Raw genomic sequence first — 22,682 nt, 5'->3', positions numbered from 1 at the left:
CTTCGCTGTGCCCCACCTCCACCCCCCTGCTACTTTCTTCCACCTGGTTTCACAATCCGCAACTCTTCAACCCTGTCTCACACTTTCTTTCATTATCTCCGGCCTTTATTCCAACCATCTGCCTATGAACCCCATTTGCCATGTCAAACGATTACCTGCCACGCTTTGTCCCGTCTCTCACCTTTACCAGCTTTCTTCGCTCCCCTACAATCAGTCTGAAGAAAGGTCTCGACCCAAAACATCACCTATCCGTATTCTACAGAGGTGCTATCTGACCTGCTGAGTTACTCCAGCACTTTGTGTCTTTTGTATATTGTATTTGAGTTACTGCAGCTCTTTGCTTCTACATCTCTCCTTCTAAACCTTTCCTATCCTTGTACCACATCCAATCATTTACACCTCTAGCTTTATCCGCTGCTCATTTCATCACTCCTCTTCACCCACCCACCAAATATCTCCCCACTAATCAGTATTCAATACTAAAATTCATATGCTCCTCCATCTCTCCACATACTGAGGCATGCCTAAAACAAGTGAAAGATTTTCAATACCCCCAACTATTTAACCAAGCCAACCACAATGTCCAAATATTTCACAGCCTGCAGTTCCACTTGTCCTTTTGAGATAAGTCAATAAGTTAATGCAGTGAACTGGAAGAGGGTAAGTGTGCTTAAATACTTTATAACCCCCAGAACACCGTGCTGCCTTTGTCGTGTCTGCGATATCACCAAAGCAGAGGACTCCGATTATGATTTTAATTGATGAGACTCCACGAGGTGTCTAATGGATACATGGCAGCAAATGCTGTACTGAGTAGCACCTGCTGTATTTAATAGTCACTTTTTCTTTTCTTCAGCCACTATTATTGTGGGCTCCTATAGCAGTCTCTCAACCTGTTCTCCAGTAGACAGGCATCAATGGTAAGGTACTAATCAGTGGTGTCAGGAGTAAACAACAGCCCTTTTTGGTGAGAACGAGGTTCACATGCACCTCCTCGAACATCGTCAATCGTACTTAATGCTCTTGATGCGGTCTCCTGTCTGCCAGTGGAGCCTGTGGAGCTTCCGGCTGCAATCCATATGAATTACCCTTCCCAGTCCCATCCTGACCACTCTATCCTTGGCTTCCTCCATTGCAAGAGTGAGGCCACATGGCAACTGGAAATCAGCCCCTCCAATTCAGCTTGGTAGCATGTAATCCAATAGCATGAGCAATTAATTTTCCAATTTCAGGTTACACTTCCCCTTCTTCTGCTCTACCCCAGCCCAACCTTTCCATTTCTTCTGCCCCACGAATCCTTGCTCCTTTCCCCTCCATCACCTTCTCCTCCTCTACCAAGCCCTATCCCCTCTGGGTCCCCTATGCCTGCCCTACCACTCTTCACATCTACCTACCAATCATCCCTCTGGTTCTACAATTCATGCCTGAATTTCCTATCAGATTCCACCACCTGTAGCCCTTTGTCTTTTCCACTTTTCACTTCCAGCTTTTGTGACTCTCTCCACCCTTTCTCCCCTCCCTGGCTCAACCTCTCCTTGAGCCTGAAGAACCTAAAGAATTGCCTGTCCATGTTCTCCACAGACACTGCCAGACCCCAGTAAGTAATTCCAGTACTTTGTGTTCTCTGCATGATTCCAGCACCTACAGTTCCTTGTGGCTCTGGCCTCTTGGATCCATCTACCACTTCCCAGCTCACACCCCACCCCTTATCCTCACCTCTTTCAACCATCCATCTCCCCTCTATTACAGTCTTGAAGAGGGGTTCTGGCCTGAAACATTGTCTGGCCATAGAGATTGCATAGCCTGCTGAATCCCTCCACCATTTTTTGTTTTTGCTTTTTTTAATAGGTTTTCGGTGCTTTGCTGAAACAGAAAATGGAAAACCTGGCTAAGCCAGGGTTGCTGTATTTATAAGACATGAAGTGGGGTTGTTTTTGGCAGATCACACTGGGCTTTTGGTTTGTTCTAGAATTTTTCCACCAAGCCCAAACAGCTAGCTGGGATCCGCAGCATTGTTCTTGTGTAAAATAACACTGTGATGGTGGCTATTCTGCAAGAGGCTGGATTTCAATTAATGTAGTTCAGCAAAACAAAAAATCGATATTTTGTCCCCAGTCTTCTACAATGTGTCTCCATGACATTGCACCCCTCCCCCCACCTTCCTTCCCAAGTAGTATTTTTATTTAGAGACAAGATGCTGGAATCTGGAGCAACAAACAACCTGCTGGAGGAAATTGGCGGGTCAATCGCTGTCTGTGAATGGAAAGGAATGGTCAACGTTTTGGGTTGTGAATCTGTGGAATTCTCCGCCTCAGAAGCCAGTGGAGGTCGATTCTCTGGGTGATTTCAAGAGAGAGTTAGATAGAGCTCTTAAAGATAGCAGAGTCAAGGGATTATGGGGAGAAGGCAGGAATGGGGTACTGATTGTGGATGATCAGTCATGATAGTGAATGGCCCTCGAAGGGCCGAATGGCCTACTCCTGCACCTATTGTCTGTTGTCTAATGTCTATTGTTTCAACTGGAAATGTTGACCAGCATTTTGATGTTGGTCAGGACAGTCGGTATTACAAGGCTATTACCTAATGAGAACATCATTACTGCCCATTGCTGAACCTGATTTCCACTGAAGTTAACACACAAGCTCCCAATAGTAACAGCACCAGTTATTGAGTCTGAAGAAGTGTCCCGACTTAAAATATCTCCAGTCAATTCTGTCCACAGATTGTGCCTGACCCACTGAGTTCCTCCAGCATTCCGTGTTTTGTTCAAGATTTCAGCATCTGCAGTTCCTTGTGACTCCCGTAGTTATTGATCCTGGTTTATTTTGCAATTTGAAGTCCAGAAGCTTTGAGACGATGTGATCTTCAATTCCCAGCTGGAAGTTTGTACAAGTTGGAAGTGGCATAATATATTGTATTCTTAATTGCAATTAGTTCTTCCACCAGGTGTACTTCTTATAATAAGTGCAAGATTATACAGTCGCAATTTATTTGAGAAATTATCCAGATTTTTAATCCGATTAATCTCAATTCTCCTTTCCATGGTCATTCCATGTCCTGCACTCCCCATAACCTTGCTTATAGCTGCTAGACACCAACATTGGCACCATGCTTTGTTTATGGTATTCTCCATTCTCTTTTGTTTCATGATTAGAATATATCTGATGCATCTCAGTCCTAAATCCCCAATGGAGTAACATTTTTGATAAGGTTGGCAGTGTCCCGGAGGCACAGTATGAAAGACTGTAGACAAATTATCAAATTTCTGATTGATTAGCTGAACTATATGAATTGAAATGCAAACACTTTTCCCATGGCTTCTCATATTGGACCTCCATCCTGTCTTCTCCCAATTCACACAAAATATCCAAGTTATGGAAGGAGCTAGATTTTGATATAATTCGCATGTAAATGAATCATTTTAATTTATGGGGAAAATGTGTACATTAGCATCATTGTAAATCATTCCTGCTACTTACTTTTCACATGTTTCCATTTTTAAGGAAAGGTGTGTTTCTGCCAGAGTAGACTTGATGGGCCGAATGGCCTAATTCTGCTCCTATCACTTATATGAGTTACAGAATACATAATGTAAAAAATAATGGTTGTGGATAACATGCATTTAAGCATAAACTCTCAGCAACAACGTGACTCCAGGGTACATTTGTAAGTGGACTTTGCTGCTACCCACTCGAATGAAGTGAATAAGATTTGTCATTGCTATTTCACCACGGTTTACACTGTCAGGGCCTCTCCCCCTTTTTCACTCATCCACACTATGGCGTCACTACTTTCACCTCCCTCCCGTTCCACAGTGAATGTAATCAGAGATTACAAACGTAGGTTGACCAGAATGGATCAACTCAGATCAATTATTCCTTGTGTAGGAGGGTACTGCAGATGCTGGTTTACACCGAAGATAGACACAAAATGCTGGAGTAACACAGTGGGTCAGGCAGCATCTCTGGAGTAAAGGAATACATCTGAAGAAGGGTCTCAACCCGAAATGTGACCTATTCCTCGCATATTTTCAACATCTTTGAACAGAAAGTTAACTTGGATATTCAATTATGGACTAACTAAAGTGATAGGGAAGCTTTTGGAGAGGTTTCTTAAGGATATAATTTGCTCACGTTTGGAAAAGAATGGGTTAACTAGAGACAGTCAGAAGGGTCCTGAGCCGAAATATCACCTACCCATTTTCTCCAGAGATGCTGCCTGACCCACTAAGTTACCCCAGCATTTTGTGTCTATCAACAATTATTTCTTCTCCGCTCGAGCAATAACTGAACTTTAATGTGGGAGTGTCCACCACAGGCCGCAGCAAACCAGCTCCGTGACTCACGGTGTAATGCCAAAAGAGTGATTATAATAATGAACTATGTGGAGCAAGGAGTTTCCACTGGGAAAAGTTTGCAGCTTTATACATGGAAAAAAACACGCATTTATGGACCCATTTAAGTGTGACTACTATAACTTGTGTTTTACTTAATCTCAAGAATTGTAGAATGATTATAATTGACATGATTGTGAAATTTTATTTAAATAATTTAGCAATTCTCTTGATTGAATGGTAGCTGTTTTACTTGAGACAGTTTCGGTGTCAGACAGTTCCAGAGCCTTTTTTTCTCCTGAGTTCTGATTTAATATCCACTGTTGTTCCCTCCCCTCTGAACTGCCATGATTCACACTGAATATGATTTTGTTATGAATATGAATATGAATATATTAAGCTGCTGCAAGTAAGAATGTCATTGTTCACTGCCGATACTTATGGCAATTAAACATGTTTAACTCTTGACCCTTGAAACACAGTTCAGTGTGTGGCTGGCTGCAGGTCCTGTTTGATCCTCAGCCTGAATGGTTTAGTTTAGTTTAGTTTAATTTAATTTAGTTTAGTTTAGTTTAGTTTAGAGATACAGTGTGGAAACGGGCCCTTCGGCTCAGTGAGACCGCGCCGACCGCACATTAACACTATTCTACACACACGAGGGACAATTTACAATTTTACCAAACCAATTAACCTATAACCCTGTAAGTCTTTGGAATGTGGGAAGAAACTAGATCATCCGGGGAAAACCCACGCGGTCACGGAGAGAACGTACAAACTCCGTACAGACAACACCCGGGTCTCTGGCGCTGTAAGGCAGCAACCATGTACAACATAGAACTGTAATGTTATCTTCTATCCAGGGCGGCAGAGTGGCGTGGCGGTAGAGTTGCTGCCTTAGAGCGACAGAGACCCGGATTCGATCCTGACTATGGGTGCTGTCTGTATGGAGTTTGTACGTTCTCATCTTGACGTATGTGGGTTTTCCCTGGGAGCTCTGGTCCCACACTCCAAAGATGTACAGGTTTGTAGGTAATTGGTTTGGTAAAATTGTAAATTGTCCCTAGTGTGTGTAGGATAGTGTTAATGTGCATGAATCGCTGGTCGGCGCGGACACGGTAGGCCGAAGGGCCTGATTCCACACTGTATCTCCAAAAAAACCTTTAAAAAATCCAGAAATGTATTTACACAAATATGAGAAAATGAATTACCATGTGTCTTGATACAACATTTTTATCACAAATCAGTAGGTGGAAAATCTCCTTTAAACTCATTGCGTTCTGTATATCATTTTCAGGATTTCATTTCTTGTTAAGACCAGTTTGAGCATTGTTGGCAATGTCTGTAACAGTGCTTCCTATATATAGAGAAAGTAATTGTATAAGAATGTCAAAATGTCCCATTATCGGTCAATATATATATAATTTTAAACTTGGTGTAACTGTGTAATTCATGCTGTGTGCAGTGTTCTATATTCATTTCACTTGACGTGGCATGCTGAAACTCAAAACATCTTGACTGATTCAAGCAAGTCAAGTTAAAAAAATACAAGATTTTAATGTTAGTTTGTTCAGAATAAAAAGGACTTCAGAATGTGCCCTTTATATCTTTAATTGCTTTGTAAATAAACGACTGAATTCATTCATACACCTTTACTATCTGAGAAATGTTTAACAATACCCAAATATATTTAACAATGCACCAAAGATACTGGAGATAACCTGCAGACCAGGCTGCTTGTGTGGAGAGAGAAAGAGGGTTAACTGTTGTCAGTTTTTAACTGAAATATAGAAGAACTGGAAGCATCGCAAATCAATGTAAATCTATCCTCGCTCTTCTTTAAATTATAATATAAGACTCCTGCGATTTATACACTGAATCCAGGAAAATGAACCGTGCAATGCCCACTATTACTTGCAATTCGTATGTTTATAGATTTGCACAAATATCTATTGCAAAATTAGTCCCAACACTTTCACCTGATTCAACATATCATGCCTGCCAGTTTACCAGCATCCTGTGCGCACATGACCATATCAGCGATGTGCTGCTCATTTCTGCGGAGAGTAATTCACAAATAATAAACATTGTCTGCTATTACATGATAACTCCTTGAACAAAAGCATTTCATGGTAAATTACTGTACTGAAACACCAGAAGGTACTTGCAAAGAACTGCAGATGCTGATTAATACAAAAATGGACACAAATTAACGCAGCAGTTTGGGCAGCATCTCTGGAGTACATGGCCTAAAACCTCACCTGCCCATATTCTCCAGAGATGCTGCCTGACATGCTGAGTTATTCCAGCTCTTTATGTCCTTTTGAGGTACACAAACATATTGACATATGGATCAGGTACAGAAGATCAAGCCATTTGGCTCCTCAAGTCTGCTCAGCCATTTAACAAGATAGTGTAGTTTAGTATTAGTTTAGAGACACAGCATGGAAACAGGCCTTACGGCCCACCAAGTTTGTACCAACCAACAATCACCCATTCACACTCCTTCAATCCTACACACTAGGGGACAATTTACAGAATCTAAATGACCTACAAATCTGCACGTCTTTAGAATATGGGAGAAAACCCACACGGTCACAGGAAGAATGTACAAATTCTGTTCAGACAGCACCCATGGTCAGGATCGAACCCAGTCTCTGGTGCTGTAAGGCAGCAGCTCTACCTCTGCACCACTGTGCCACCCGAAGATAATCGCTGAGCTCTTTTAAAATTTAACTCCGCAATCCCAACTTCCTTGCTTCCAAGGTAGTTGCTATCTACCTCACCTTAAAGATTTCTCAAAGATCTTGCTTCCCTTACCCTATGTTCTTTGCATCTTCATTCTTTATAATTATAATCACTCTCCTGCCTTTCCATCTCCAGCTCCATAGCTCATAACCAAGACCCTGTCTGCTGTCTAGCCTGATGGTGAAGAATACAACTCTGACAAGTTTGGAGAGCCATTCCATATCGACCTGCAATGTTGCTCTAGAGCAGCCCAGCCAGTGGAACTCAATCAGGTTGTGGCTGTCCAGGACCAAATGGCCAAAGTTGTAGCTTTTGTCGCAAGATGGCCGTCATTTGGTTGGGAATGGGAGCTCAAAGTCTGGAGAAGAGCAGAATGCTGCACGAAGAATGTATCATGACATCTCCAGGTACCAGGTACCGGCCGTCATAGTATTCAGGAAATGCTTACTGACCTTTGCAACATTCAGTGGCTGAAATCTCTGATGAAAACTGGCTGCATATGAGGGTGGGAAACAGAGGAAGGTCTGAAGAAGCATCTTCACCCAAAACGTCCCCTATCCATGTTCTCCAGAGATGCTGCCTGACCCACTGAGTTACCCCAGCACTTTGTATGCTTTTGTGAACAAATAGACAACTTAGCCCCCAGGTTTGCTCTGCCTTTCAGTAGGTTTGTGGCTGAACATCTGCCTCTATTCCATTTTATGTTCAATCCTTATATCTTTTGATGCTATTGCTTTCCAAAACTCTATCGATCTTAGCCTTGAATATACTCATGATTGCGCATCCACAACCATGTGAGGCAACAAATTCCAAAGATTAACAACTGCTTGTGCACAGTAATTTCTATTTATCATCATTCTGATAGGTCATCCCTTTAATAAGACACTATGCTCTGTCATTCAATGTTCTCCCTTGTTCAGCAAGCAGCTCTGCTCTTTACTCTCCCTGCCATACCCTAGACCTAGAGGCTAAAACCCACGTGTTTAACACTGCTTCCTGTAAATATCTGAAACTTCAGCTATCTTCAAATGATAAACAACAGCTTCACCTGTGGAAAAAAGTTGCTCCAGAGGTCCCTCTTAAATCTCTTCTCTCTCACCTTAAGCCGATGCACTCTAGTTTTAGAATCCTCCACCCCGGGAAAAGGAGAGTGAGCATTCACTTTATCCATTTCCCTCATGATCTTGTACACCTCAATAAGATCATGTTTCAGCCTCCTGCACTCCAAAGAAAAATGCCTCAACTCCCTATTACTTAAGCCCGCAAGCCCAGGTAACATCCTGGTGAATCTTTTCTGCATCCTTTCCAGCTTCATCACATCCTTCCTAAGCTGAAGGACCAGAACTGCACACAGATGTTGTTTCACCTATGATTTGTATATCTGCATCATGAAATCCCAACTCTGTACCCAATAACCTTCCCCATGAAGGCAAGCATGCCAAAGACCTTCTACGCCACTTGTCCACCTGACTTGCCACTTTTAGGAAACTACTAGACCAAGTGGACCCGTTGGGCCCAAACCTCTCCTGCATTAATGCAGCACCCTGTCCCCCCCTCCCCTCTCTCCTCAACCCCCCCTCCCCTCTCCCTTCTCCCCCACTTCCCCCTTCCCTCCTCCCTCCTCCCCTCCCCCTCCCCTCCTTTAAACTTTAAAATGTGAATAACTTAAAAAATATAACACCGATTTCAATAAAACTACTTACATTATCACTAAAGTGACAATGGTGAGTAAGGTGGGCCTAAAATTGTCGCACTATCGTGTACCGTTTTGGCTGAAGTTCTGTCACAAACAAGATAACAAACGAGAGTTTTAGTATATCTGAAGAAGGGTCTCAAACCAAAATTTCACCCATTTCTTCTCTCCTGAGATGCTGCCTGACCTGCTGAGTTACTCCAGCATTTCGTGTCTACCTCTACTCCTAGATGTCTCTGCTCTGCAAAACCCCCCAGGGCTCTATGATTTACTGTGTAATTACTGCTCTAGTTTGACATACTAAGGTGCAACACTTCACACTTGTTAAAGTTAAATTCCATTTCCCATTTCTTGGTTTACCTTCCCAACTGATCTAGACCCTGTTTAAACTTAGATAACCTTCCTCACTCTCCACTATACCACCAATGTTGGTATCATCTGCAAGTCTACGATCAATGTTAACTACATTGTCATCTCAATTTTTAATGTAGATAACAAACAAGCGCTGACCCGGCACCGACCCCTGCGGCACTCCACTAATAGACTTTAGACTCTAGGGATAGAATGTGGAAACAGACCCTTTGACCCACCGAGCCTATGCCAACCAGCAATCACCTGTGCACTAACACTAACCTACACAATAGGGACACTTTACAATTTACAGAAGCCAATTAATCTACAAACCTGCATGTTTTTGGAGTGTGGGGAGAAACCCGAGCACCTGGAGAAAACCCATGAGGACACAGGGAGAACGTACAAACTCTGTTCAGACAGCACCTGTGGTCAAGGCTATAACTTGGGTCTCTGGCAGACATCAGCTTTACTGCTGCACCAGTGGGCTGCCTCGAGTCACAGGCCTCCTAATAGAAAACCAACCCCCACAACTACCCTTTTACTCCTTCATCTGAACCAATTTTGAATTCAATTGGGTAGCCCACCGCACACTCTAACCGTCCAGCATTATGTAAAATTCTTTGGCAGGATAATTGGTAAAGTCTCCCTGAAACTTCACGTTGGACCGATTGTAATTAGATCGCAGTCAATAAGAAGTTATAATCACTTAAGAGTATCTCTCTCTCTGTATCTGTGTTTTATACCCTAACTGTGTTATAATAGACTCAAAGTAATGCTGAAAAACGTGCTTCAGTTCTAGTCAGTAAATAGTTAAGTGGTATGGAACATAAATGATACTTTGTTCTGAAAATTAGATCGTAAGACTGAAAAAAAAATTGTGCAATTTCTGATGATATTAAGATACATACGTGGCATTTGGAGGAATGAGTTGGCAATTCAGAATCTGAACTGAAAGAGGAATATAAGAAGCAGATGTTTTAGGTCAACGTCAGCCACTGTCTGCTTTTTTGTGTCCTTCAGCAAAAAGAGCTTTCACATCTGACTGATATAAATATAAATGAAACTTTTATCAAAACAATTGTAGAATAAATTGATATCAGATCTTATATTAATGGATTATTTATTATTTTGATATATTTTAATTTTGATATATATATTTTAAATATTGCAGTCCAATACTGCGAATTTCAGTGCTACATGATTGACTACTTTGCAGAGGACGGAATTGATATTAGTAAAAATCACCGGTATTACCACCTTTTCACATTTTCAGAACGATAGATTGAAACCTGTATCTGAACATATGCACAATCCTCTGCTGGCCAGCTCCCTATGAGCTGGGATTTTTTTTAAAAATGCCAGTGAGGAACAAACAGTCTGGTCAGCGCTTTAATAATATTCAGGTCATCAAATGTGCTGGAGATATGTGTGAGTCTGTCTCCTGGGGCTGGTCTCATATGTGCTGGGCTGACCTGTTCTAAAGCCGTTTGAACTGTAATTGCCGTGAAAGAGTCTGCATTGCAGTAATTGAAGATATGCATTGGAACTGGATGCATTTCAATAGCTATAGCAACTGGGATTTTTAACACTAAATACAGACATATTGAAACAATTATGTATGAACAATAACAGCCAAAACAAATAACACATGGATTATTTGCATGCTAGAAAAAATTAAATCTGTGTGTCCTGAGCACATAAAATGTCTTTCGGATGACAGTGGCAAAAAATTGCCCTCCCCTCAAGATTGGTTGATTATCAGAGGGCATCTTTGCAGTAGCTGCATTCTGCACTCTTTCTACTTTGTTTAGGATAAACATTAAAAGAAAAAGGGTTGTTAACAAATTTTCAACTAGTTTCTGTTTGGTGGACATTTCAACAATGGGTTAAAACCTAGGTTTTATTTGAATTTCTGCCTCTCTCAGTTATGTTCAGCTGGAAGACATTCCATCTTGTCTTAAGTCATCAAATCCACCCATTGAACTGACGGTTAGAGGTGAACCATAAATTTCAAAGAATGTCATTGATTGCTGTAACTGCAGCATGTCTGTATACGTGGACTTTGAATCATACAGAGAGAACTACAATAGAGAAACAGGCCCTTCAGCCCTCTGAGTCTGTGCTAACCATCAAGCAACTATTTATATTAATCCTACATTAAATCTATTTTTTATCCTCTCCACGTTCTCACCAGATTCTACCACTCGACTGCACACTAGGGGAAACTTATAGCGGCTATTTAACTCAACAATTCACATATCTTTGGGATGTTGGAGTAAATCAGAGTACCCTGAAGATGTAGTCACAGGGAGAATGGGCAAACTCCACAAAGTCAGCACAAGAGGTCAGGATTGAATCTGGTCTCTGGCATGGTGAACCAGGCACTTTACTGATGTGTCCTCAATGGCCTCATTAACATCTCTTATCAAATCCTAAATGCCCTTGAACTGAATGGATTGTGTACCCATTTCTGGGGCAATTAAGATGCAAACACATTCGAACATTGAGGTATCAGTTAACAACCAGAGTTCTGGACCATTGATCACGTAGATGTGAGTTCAAATCCTTCCACAGCAATTGACAAATTTATATTTAAGTAATTCAATAAATTTGGAGAGTTTAAAAATAACAAGACAATCAGTCGTAATTACCAGATTGCTATAAAAACCTTGTCAAGTTCACTAATACCATCAGGGGAGGAAATCTGCTGTTCTCACCTGGCCTACAAATGACCCTAGATCTGCCCCGTGGGTGGAATAAAATGCATCTTCAGCCTCGGGTGCATTTAGGGGTAGACAACAAATGTTGATGTGATCCAGTGGGTTCACATTCCACGAGCAAATGAACTTGAAAACACTGCAGTGGTCTGGAGATACACGTAGTCTAGTCGAGGTAAAGAATCAAAATTATTCCATCTGCAAATTGACTGAAAGATGTCTTTTTCACATCATGCAATGTTTATGTGTTAAATTTAAAATTCTAAATTGGAAATCTATCATTACAGAGAACCCGTGCTGGTCTTAAAGTCTGTAATTTTGCATGATACTTGTTATTTGTTAATGTGCAGAGGCAACGGGATGAGCGGTCCAATAATGGGTTTACCCACTTCTAGATAACACCTCAAAGAACTTAATTTGGCCATGTGTGGCTTCTGGATGGCACAGGCTGCACATGCAGAAGAAGGCCTTGAAGGTGAACATAATTCGAGACTCTCCTCCTCCAGCTATGAACATGGGAATTTGCAGAAGGAGCTATTATGAACAAGGCCTTGGAGTACCTCGTTTCAAGGCAATTGCTGATGGTGTGTACTTCACCTAGTGCAAGCTTGGCATCATCATGAAGTGGGATGTAGACAATTACCAGGATAGCCAAAGTGAAATTTGACTATGGGGCACAATGAACTTCACTCCATGTGTGCAGTTAATCCGGGATGACTTGGAATCTGAACTAGCAAACTCATAGACATTAGTGGGTAGTTATTCTGCTGGGGGTCTATGACCAGTAGTGTTCCACTGAGATCAGTGCTGGGACCTCCGTTGTTTGGAATAGTTGTGCTTCCTATTGTCATTGTCCAGTTCAATCACTCATCTCCAAGTGCTCCACTGTTACCTGGAGAAACCATTCAGCACGCTTGCCTTCGTCGGTAAAGATATTGAGTGCAGGAGTTAGGAGATCATGCTACAACTGTACAAGATGTTGGTGAGACTGCATTTGAAGTATTGTGTGCAATTCTGGTCGCCCTGTTATTACAAGGATGTCATAAAGCTGGCATTGCTGCTGAAAAAAAAACCACCAGTCCATAATGAGGACTCGAGGGCTTGAGTTACAAGGGGAGGCTGGATAAGCTGGGACTTTGTTTCTCTGGAGTTTTGGAGTCTCAGAGGTGACCTTCTAGAGATACAGAAAGTGATCACATGCAGAGGTACAGTGAGTGGCACAGCCTTATTCCCAGGATAGTACAGACCAGAATCCAAGTGCATAAGTTTAAGGTGAGAAGGGAAAGATTGAAAAGAATCCTGAGAGGCAATTTCTTCACACTGAGGGTGATGTATATAAGGAGCTGATCGGCAAAGCTGTAGAGGTGGGCACAATGGGAACGTTTAAAAGACATTTAAACAGATACATGGATAGAAAATGTTTTGAGGGATATGGGACAAACATAGTCAATGGGACTGGCTCAGTTATGAAACTAGGTCAGCACAAACGAGTTGAGCCGCAGAGCCTGCTTCCATGATGTATAACTCCATGATACTATATCTTTTATAATAGACTTAAGAAAGAAGCAAAGCAGTGGTATATCCCACAGAAGTAAGAGTTCTCAGTCTTTGGAATTATCTTACCTGGAGGGTTGTAGTCATTAATTTAGTTTAGTTTCGAGTTTATTTCAGTTTAGAGATACAGTGTGGAAACAGGCCCTTCGGAACACTGAGTGAGCTTCGACCAACAATCACCCATACACTAACACTATCTTACACACTTGGGACAATTTACAGAAGCCAATTAACCTACAAACCTGCACGTCTTTGGAATGTGGGAGGAAACTGGTGCACTCGGAGAAAACCTACGCAGTCACAGGAATAACATGCGAACTCCACGCAGACAGCACCCGTGGTCAGGATCCCTAAGGGATGCCTAGAAAGTAGGATGCTTTCAAAAGTGTGATAGTGAGCGTTCAGGACACACATGTTCCTGGCAAAGATATATGAATCATTATTGGACGTGTGTTTGGTACCTGAAGACTGCAAGGTGCTCAAGTGGTATCTCTATTTACGAAGGCCCACAAAGAAAAACTTGGGAACTAAGAACCAGTAAGCTAACATCTACAATAAAGAGTTTCGGGGATGTTGCCAGGACTTGAGGGCCTGAGTTACAGGGAGAGGTAGGGAGGGCTGGGACTTTATTCCTTTGAGTGCAGGAGGCTTGGATCTTATATTCGATAAACACATGAGGGGAATGGAGAAGCTGAAAGCACAGTCTTTTTCCAAAAGTAAGGGAATCAATAACCAGAAGGCATAGGTTTAAGCTGAGAGGGGAGAGATATAATAGGAACCTGAGTGGCAAGTTTTTGCACACAAGATGTTGGTTATTGTATCCAGCTTAACTACTTCGTCTGGCAAAGGGCATCTTGGTCAGCATGGATGAGTTGGGCCAATGGGCCTGTTTCTGTGCTGTATGACTCAATGACTCTATTTATGTAGAGGAAGGGAATTAAGGGATATGAAGAAGGAATCTAACCTTCAACTGGAGTGAAGGAAAAAATCCACCTCCCGAGCTTCTGACTGGAAGATCACCAAGTTATGGACAATTGCTTAACAGGAAAAAAAGTCCTTTATTTCTTTGTGGATCAGATTGGCAACCGAAGTAAACCAATGGAAGGAAATCCTCCCACTTCAAACCCTCAAACTTCAGGCCTATTCCAGCTCTGTATAAAGCAACTCCTGTTACAGAAAGAACAGTGCTGCCTGACTCCACCCAGAACCGTTGCTGTACAAGAATAACCTCCAACCAGAGTCAGTGCGAATGTTTGCCAAAGTAAATGTACACCATATGTTTTGTATAATCTTTCTCCTTTGGTGAAGAATTTAATTTATTTGGGCAGTTCCTGCTTCAGCAGTTTCTCAAATGTACTTCTCCAGAGCAGGATCTTGTGCACTTCTCCAATGCTGTGGAGCTGCACAATATACACAAGGCTGCCCTAGTAACAAGAAGAGCAGAAGAATATTTAGATGGAGGAGTGTTAAATTACGAAGCTCTGGTTCAGAGAGGAAACCAGACTCTTTCCAGTGTTCAAAGAATGTAGAATAAGAAGATCTACATGTCAGTCATTTAAGAGAAGGTGAAATAGAAACTCTTTTAATCAAGGGATATGGGGAGAAGGCAGGCACAGGTTACTGATTGTGGATGATTAGCCATGATCACAATGAATGGCGATGCTGGCTCGAAGGGCCAAATGGCCTCCTCCTGCACCTATTTTCTATGTTTCTAAGAGGAGGAATGTGAGGTTCTGGAACTACCACTGTTAGTAACTGATATAGAGGAAGGAGAAGGCAGAGGGACAGTCGGGTACATAAGGTTATTATTTTTCATATGGAGGAACAAGTTGCTTGTATATTGAATTAAATTAACGCCTGCAATATTTTTGGTAAGGCAGCATGTGAGGGTGCATTCGTGTGGGGAATAGGTTTCTCTGCAGAATATAACTGTCATTTGTTTCTGTAGCCAGGCTGCAGCCAGCTAGAAGGAGAGACTGGTTGACTATCAGATCTTTGCTTAGTTTAGATTAGATTAGTTTAGTTTAGAGATACAGCACGGAAACAGGCCCTTCGGCCCACCGAGTCCATGCCAACCAGCAATGCATGCAAATTATCACTATTTACACACACTAGGGACAATTTACATTTATAGAAAGCCAATTAACCTGCAAACTTGTATGTCTTCGGTGTGGGAGGAAGCCGAAGATCTCGGAGAAAACCCACACAGTCACAGGGAGAACGTGCAAACACCGTACAGACGGCACCCATAGTCGGGATCGAACCTGGGTCTTGGGCGCTGAAAGCACTGTAAGGCAGCAACTCTACCGTTACGTCACTGTGCCACCCTTAACTATTGCAAGGTAACGGGGATGGTTGGGGCAAAATCTGGAGTGAGGTGAAAATCAACGTCCAGGGGCGGATCAGAAGCCATGGGGCAATGAGGCAGAGAGCTGAGATCGGAACAGTTGAAGGCGAAGATTGAAAGGGTCAAGGGAGATACTAGAAATGTCGTAGGATGATCGGTTAGGCACGAGCGAAATAGGAAGGCTGGAGGTAAATCACAATTAAACAAAGAAAGAGTGATTTAGAATTGTTAAATCTAGGAATAACAAAGAGAAGGTAGAGTTGGGTAATGATACTGAGGTGGAAAGAAGCAGCCCAAATACAGTAATGCCTTGAATATAAAATCAGAATCCCAATTTGTGGTCAAAAACATCACTGAAATTACATATATACATTAGAAAAAGTTGTTTAGCTCATTTTCTTATCAGTGTGAGGGGCAAAGTTGCAGCTTATATTTGGGGAGCAGAATTGAAACTAGACAGCAGAAGTGGCTTTGATCTTGGTAGGAAAATATTTGTTCTCATTCAATACTGAATTTCAGGAAAAAAGCTTGACAATTCAATGCAGAGGTGGATTAAAGAAAGGTGGTTAAGAGAACCTGGATCTGGATGAGGGCTTTATGGCCAAGTATACAAATGATACGAAGATAGGTGGAGGGGCAAGTAGCGTTGGGAAAACAGGGAGGCTGTAGAAGGATTTGACAGGTTGGGACAGAGGGCAAATGGGATACAGCATAGCAAAGTCTATAGTCACGCACTTTGGTAGAAGGAATAAAGGCATGGAATATTTTTTAAATGGGGAGAGCATTCAGAAATCCGAAGTGCAAAAGGACTTTGGAAGAGAGGGTGGGGGGAAGGGGACAGTGGGGGTCAGGGGAGAGTTGGGGTGTGGAAGAGGGGAGAGTGGGGGGAGGGAGTGGGAGAGGAGAGAGAGGGGGTGGGGGGGAAAGGGGAGTGGGGGTGGGGGGGAAAGGGGGGTGGGGGTGGGGGGGAAAGGCGACAGTGAAAGTGGGGGTGGGGGAGGAGAGGAGGGGGTGGGGGAGGAGGGGGACGGTGGGGGAGGAGAGAGGGGGTGGGGGGAAGGGGGTTGGTGGTGTTGGGAAGAGAGTGGGGATGGGGGGGAAGTGGACAGTGGGGTCAGGGGAGAGTGGGGGTGGGGGAGAGAGGAGAGTGGGGGGGGAGTGGGGGAGGAGAGAGTGGGGGTGGGGGGAAAGGGGGAGAGGGGGAAGGGGAAGGGGGACAGTGAGAGTGGGGGTGGGGGAGGAGAGAGTGGGGTGGGGGGAAGGGGGACAATGTGAGTGGGGAGGGGGAGGGGAGGGTGGGGGTGGGGGAGAGTGGGGCTGGGGAGGAAGGTGGGGTGGGGAGGAGGGAATAGTGATGGTGGGGAAGAGTGGGGGTGGGAAAGAGGGAGGATTGGGGTGGGGGGGAGAGTGGGGTGCTGGCAGGGAGAGTGGGGGAGGGGGAATAGGGATGGGGAGAATGGGGGTGGAGGCAGCGCTGGGGGGAGTGGGGTTGGGGGCAGGGGAGGGGCAAGTGGGGGTGGGGGCAGGGGAGGGGCAAGTGGGGGTGGGGGCAGGGGAGGGGCAAGTGGGGGTGGGGGCAGGGGAGGGACATGTGGGGATGGGGTTGGGAGGATGCAGTGGGTCAGTGGGGGGAGGAGGGGGTTTTAAGGGGGATTGAGTGAGGGGGTTGAGGGTGCTACACCAATACAGGAGAGGCTTTGGGTCCAGGGCTCACTCACTCACACTCTCATCCCCTCCCTGCCCCCCGCCCCTCTACGAGGAATGGGTCCACTTGGTCTAGTAATAAATAAAATCGAGAATAAAGCCGTGTGATTGCTGAAAAATATCCAGCTTTCAGATCAATTCCAGACAATGTGGCAGCTGGCATAAAACATTACGAGGTGAAAAAGGAGAAAGTAAGATCCCATTCCAGATCTTTATTCAGAGGTTGTCTTGGAAGTCTGCATATCTACATGGTGCCACGTGGCAGAGCGTGGTGCCTTGGCTACCCCCTGGCAGCAGGCCCGGCTCACCCACCGTGGAACCGGGAAACCCGCCCTGAAGAGGAAAGCAGCCGAACCTGGCCACCACTGGTGCCCGAGGACCGGAGAACCTGAAAGGAGGGTGGAGAGAATCGGCAGCGGCGGTCTCGGTAACGAAGGGCCAGTAAGAGAACCAGGATTCTACCATCTGCACCCTCAAGGTCGGCGATGGGAGGTGTCCCCAGAGCACAAAGGCTTAATGGTGCCATGCCAGGAGAGGGACGATGGTTTGCTGGTTGAGGTGAGGATCTGGACTGAGGTGATGGCTGCAGGCCTTACATTAGCCTGGGGCTCAACAAGAATGGGTGCTAATCCAGGAGATTGAGCGAGTGGACCGGATGTGGCCTGCAGTGGCACAGAGTGATAGAGCATCTGTGGCGGACACCTACATCTTCGCTTGACCCAGCCGGCCGACCCTGCTCTGCCACCAGGACAACAAGCCTTTATTGACAGCTGCACTTAAAGGCAACTTCGACTCTGAAAATGGCGCCTGAATTGGCGACTCTTGTATAATGTCAGTGCACTTTGCACTTAATCTGGGATTGTGTTTATGTTTAGTAATACTTTATGAACTGTATGCAAAAAAAAGAATTTGCTGTGTACCTCGGTACATGTGATATTTAAAAACCATTGACAATTGATGCCTATCTACGTATCTAGTGACATTAAGCTGACCAATGTATTATTTCCCATATCACTGTTGTGATATACCCTCTTTAACTGAATAGCTTGACAGTATTTATAGTCAACTCTTGTACATAAATAATTGCTTGTTGGATGTGTTTTTACGATGGCCTTTGAATAATGGAAGTGCAAGGAGTCAACACAGTCAGGGAAGGAGGCAGGAGAAGAAAGTTGGCAAATGAAATTGGTGTGAAAAAAGATAGATTTTATCCTGTCCAAAGAAAACTCCTGCAACAGGATTGGAAACAGTGTGCTACATATTGAGAACAGATTAAATGCATGCCTGTGGTTTTTGTGTCTGCCTTCACTTAAGAAAGTTAAGCATTGGTTTCTTCAGTAAAATGTTTTACACAAATCGAGCCAATTTTTAAATTTCAATATGCTCACCCATTAACTAATTTCAATGTTAGTCAACTTTTTCCAATAGTTCTATTTCATCTCTCTTTTAGCATATATGAACCATTTGATGAAGATCGTCTTGCCAATTTATGCATGGGCACTGAGAATTTGATTGGTTGGAAGTCTGGGCCTTTTGCCACAATGAGTTCAGTAACTTCCAAAACTTGAACTCGTTGTTGGTAACTTATAAAAATCCTTTCAGACCAAACTTCATCCTGTGGAACACTTAAAAGCTTGCTTATTGTTGCTTTGCTTACAATTTTTAATTTTTCATGATTTTTGTAAGTAATAAAAACTGTGGCTGCCAGACACGATCCTCTGGTATTGCTGGGGCAATTTGAAGTAGATAACTGGATTTATGTATTTCAAACTTATGATCATTTTCCAATGTTCTATAGATTCAGGATCAGTTCTCGTGGATTTTCCTAGTTACATCCTCAAAAAATTCCAGAAGATTAGTCAAGCATGATTTCCCCTTCGTAAATCCATGCTGACTCGAAACGATCCTGTTACTGCTATCCAAATGTTCTGCAATTTCTTCTTTTGTAATTGACTCCAGCATCTTCCCCACCACTGATGTCAGGTTAACTGGTCTATAATTTTCCCGTTTTCTCTCTCCCTCCTTTCTCTCTCTCTCTCCCTCCTTTCTTAAAATTGGGATAACATTAGCTACCCTCCTAGGGTAGCTAATGTTATCCCAATTTTTAAGAAAGGAGGGAGAGAGAAAACGGGAAAATTATCATGCTTGACTAATCTTCTGGAATTTTTTGAGGATGTAACTAGGAAAATGGACAAGGGAAAGCCAGTAGATGAGGTATACCTGGACTTTCAGAGAGCCTTTGAAGGCAAATGAGAACCAAATGAGAACCGATCCTACTTTACAGATTGCAAATATCTAGGGAAGGGGGTGGGGATTGGGGGTGGGGGGAGAGGGTGTGAGCTGTGAGGGGGATAAAGAGATGCTCCAATGTAATTAGACAAGTTGAGTGAGTGGCCAAATGCATGGCACATGCTGTTTAACATTGATAAACGTGAGTCTATCCACATCATTTGTAAAAACAAAAAACAATTGTTGGCTGATTGGTGTAAAGTTGGTGAAAATTGACTGGGAAAGGAAGAGGTGAAAATATTCCAGTCACCTAAAGCAAGCATTCAAATGCAGCAAGCAATTAGGAAGGCAAAGACTACATTGGCCACTGCAAGAGGACATATAGAGGGGCAAAACCATCTTGTTTTGTGCCTTAATGAGATGTCAGACTGCATTTTGTGCATAATTTGTAGCTTCTTATCTGAGGAAGGATTTTCTTGCCATAGAGGGAGTGCGACAAAAGTTTATTAGATTGAATCATTGCCACAGACATCTATGGACACCATCAATGGATATTTTTAAGGCAGAGATTGACTGATTCTTGATTAGTAAGGGTGTTATGGGGCAAAGGCAGGAGAATGGGGTTGAGAGGGAAAGATAGATCAGCTGTGATTAAATTGTGGAGTAGACTTGATGGGCCGAATGGCCCTAATTCCCCTCCTAGAATTTATTCCTGGGATGGCAGGGCTGATGGATGAAAAGGGATTAGTTTGATTGGCCCTTTTTTCATTGGAGTTGAGCCAACAGACGTAGGTTCCTCTGGAAAACTTTAAAATTCTAACAGAAATAGACAGAGTAGACGCAGAAAGATGTTTAAAATAAATGGGAAATCTAGAACTGGAGTTGTAGCCTCAGGATAGAGGATAAGCCATTTAGAAGTGAGATCAAAATAAATGTATTTTCCCAGAGTTTGGTGAGCCTGTGGAATTCTCCATCTCAGAAGGCAGTGGACACAAAGTCATGGAGGTAGAAACATTTCTTAATGCCAAAAGGATTAGGGCATATTGGGAGACGGTGGGTGATTGATATGATGATAGTGAATGTTGAAATAGGCCTACAGTGACACATGGTCTACTCTTGCCCCTATGTTTTTTGTTTCAAGGGACCGACACAGAAATCTTTAAACAGGCTGGAAATGCAATCTCATAAGTAATGTGCTAGTGATTCTAAAGATTTTTTTTTTTTCTCCTTTGAGGGCCACATTGATTTCTTTATCAAATGCATTGTCAAAAATAGCTGAATAGATTATAAAGCCTATTCCCAGTGTTGTTTATTTAGTTAACCCTCAGATTATTATTCACTGTTGGAATTATGTCATGGTATGGTTTACAATAATCACCATGTAAACAGTCATGTTTACTTGATTCACGAAGAGTCATAGTTGTGTGTTTTAGGAAGTGATCCCTCTTCAGATGGTGTGCTCTCATCGTCTCGCCATTTAGTTGGTTCTGGAAAGTAATTGTGTTTTAGAAAAAACACACAAACATATCTATTGTTTAGTTTGGAGAAACAATGTGGAAACAGGCCCTTCAGCCCACCGAGTCCACACTGACAAGCGATCCCCACACATTAACACTGTCCTAAAACACACTAGGGACCATTTACACTTATACCAGGCCTATTAACCTACAAACCTGTACATCTTTGGAGTGTGGGAGGAAACCGAAGATCTCGGAGAAAACCCACGGGGTTACGGGGAGAACATACAAACTCCGTACAGACAGCAGCCGTAGTTGGGATCGAACCCGGGACTCCGGCGTTGCAAACGCTGACAGGCTGCAGCTCTACCGCAACCCATTGCAATAAAGATTATGATTCAGACCTGCTGGTGGAGAATTAACTGCGTTATTGTAATTATGTAAAATGTGCTGTGCCCATGAACGAAATGCTGGCAGATTTTTCAAAGATTGTTATTCAAAGTTGCTACACGCTACCCTTAGTTCGGATTTACAGTAGGTTAAAGTCTGAGGTGGTGACTCACTTACACTGACTTTTCATCTGAGCTTTTTGTGCTGCAGGAAAAATACCAATGTTTTTTAAACATCCCTTCCCCCTTCATCCCAAAAAAGGGCAAAAATGTGGTTGAAAAACATTAAGGATTGTTGAGTAAGTTTGATCGTTAAAGGCTGTAAAAAAAAACTGCACAAGTACATTCTCAACAGCAGAGGCTGCAAATCTGTTGAATTGACACACGTCTCTGCTTATTCACAATATATAGCTAAGTAATATGCAGAAAAGAAGCGGTGATATCATGTTCATGACTAAATAAGGGAAATAATATTGAAGCCACAGCCCACTTCTGTGCTATGCAGTTGTGCTCTGTCTCTCGACTGCTACGTGGCTTTGACTGTGTGTTAATCTGACCAATCTGTGGAATGTAGGGTAAAACTGGATCATTTTTCAAACTTCCCTTGAGGACAATAGTTTCATGCACAGTTGGCCTACTCTGCGAACTGTTCTGAAAGTTTTACAGGACTGTTCTGCCTAGTTCTACACCACATCCTGCTTTTAAATGTTCGGTGAGACCAGACTGAAAGTTTTTACAGTACAAAATCCATTTGTTTCCCTAAACTTCAACACTGATGGTCAGATCTGAAGGTCAAAAACATAAATGTTCATTCACTTGTCAGACAATAGTTGGAGGAAAATGTCCCCTCTTTCCAACCCATCGCGGCCCCTCAGCCTGCAGACTCATACAGCACCTTTAGGTTGCCAAAAGGAAACGCCAGAAGATATTAGTCCAGCTGCCATTTAAAACAATTCCAATTTTCTGTTTTTCCTTCCAAAAGACACAGAATTTAGGGAGTACTAGACCAAGTGGACCCGTTGGGCCCAAACCTCTCCTGCATTGGTGCAGCACCCTCTCCTCCCCCACTCCTCCTCCCCTCTGCCCCTCCCACTCCCTCCCTCCCTCCTCCTCCCTTCCTCCTCCTCCTCCTCTCCCCTCCCCCCTTCCCCTCCCCCCCA

This window comes from Rhinoraja longicauda, chromosome 2 (genome assembly GCF_053455715.1).
Source record: "Rhinoraja longicauda isolate Sanriku21f chromosome 2, sRhiLon1.1, whole genome shotgun sequence".
Taxonomy (NCBI): domain Eukaryota; kingdom Metazoa; phylum Chordata; class Chondrichthyes; order Rajiformes; family Arhynchobatidae; genus Rhinoraja; species Rhinoraja longicauda.
The sequence above is the reverse complement of the archived record's forward strand: the minus strand, read 5'-3'. Positions refer to the sequence as shown.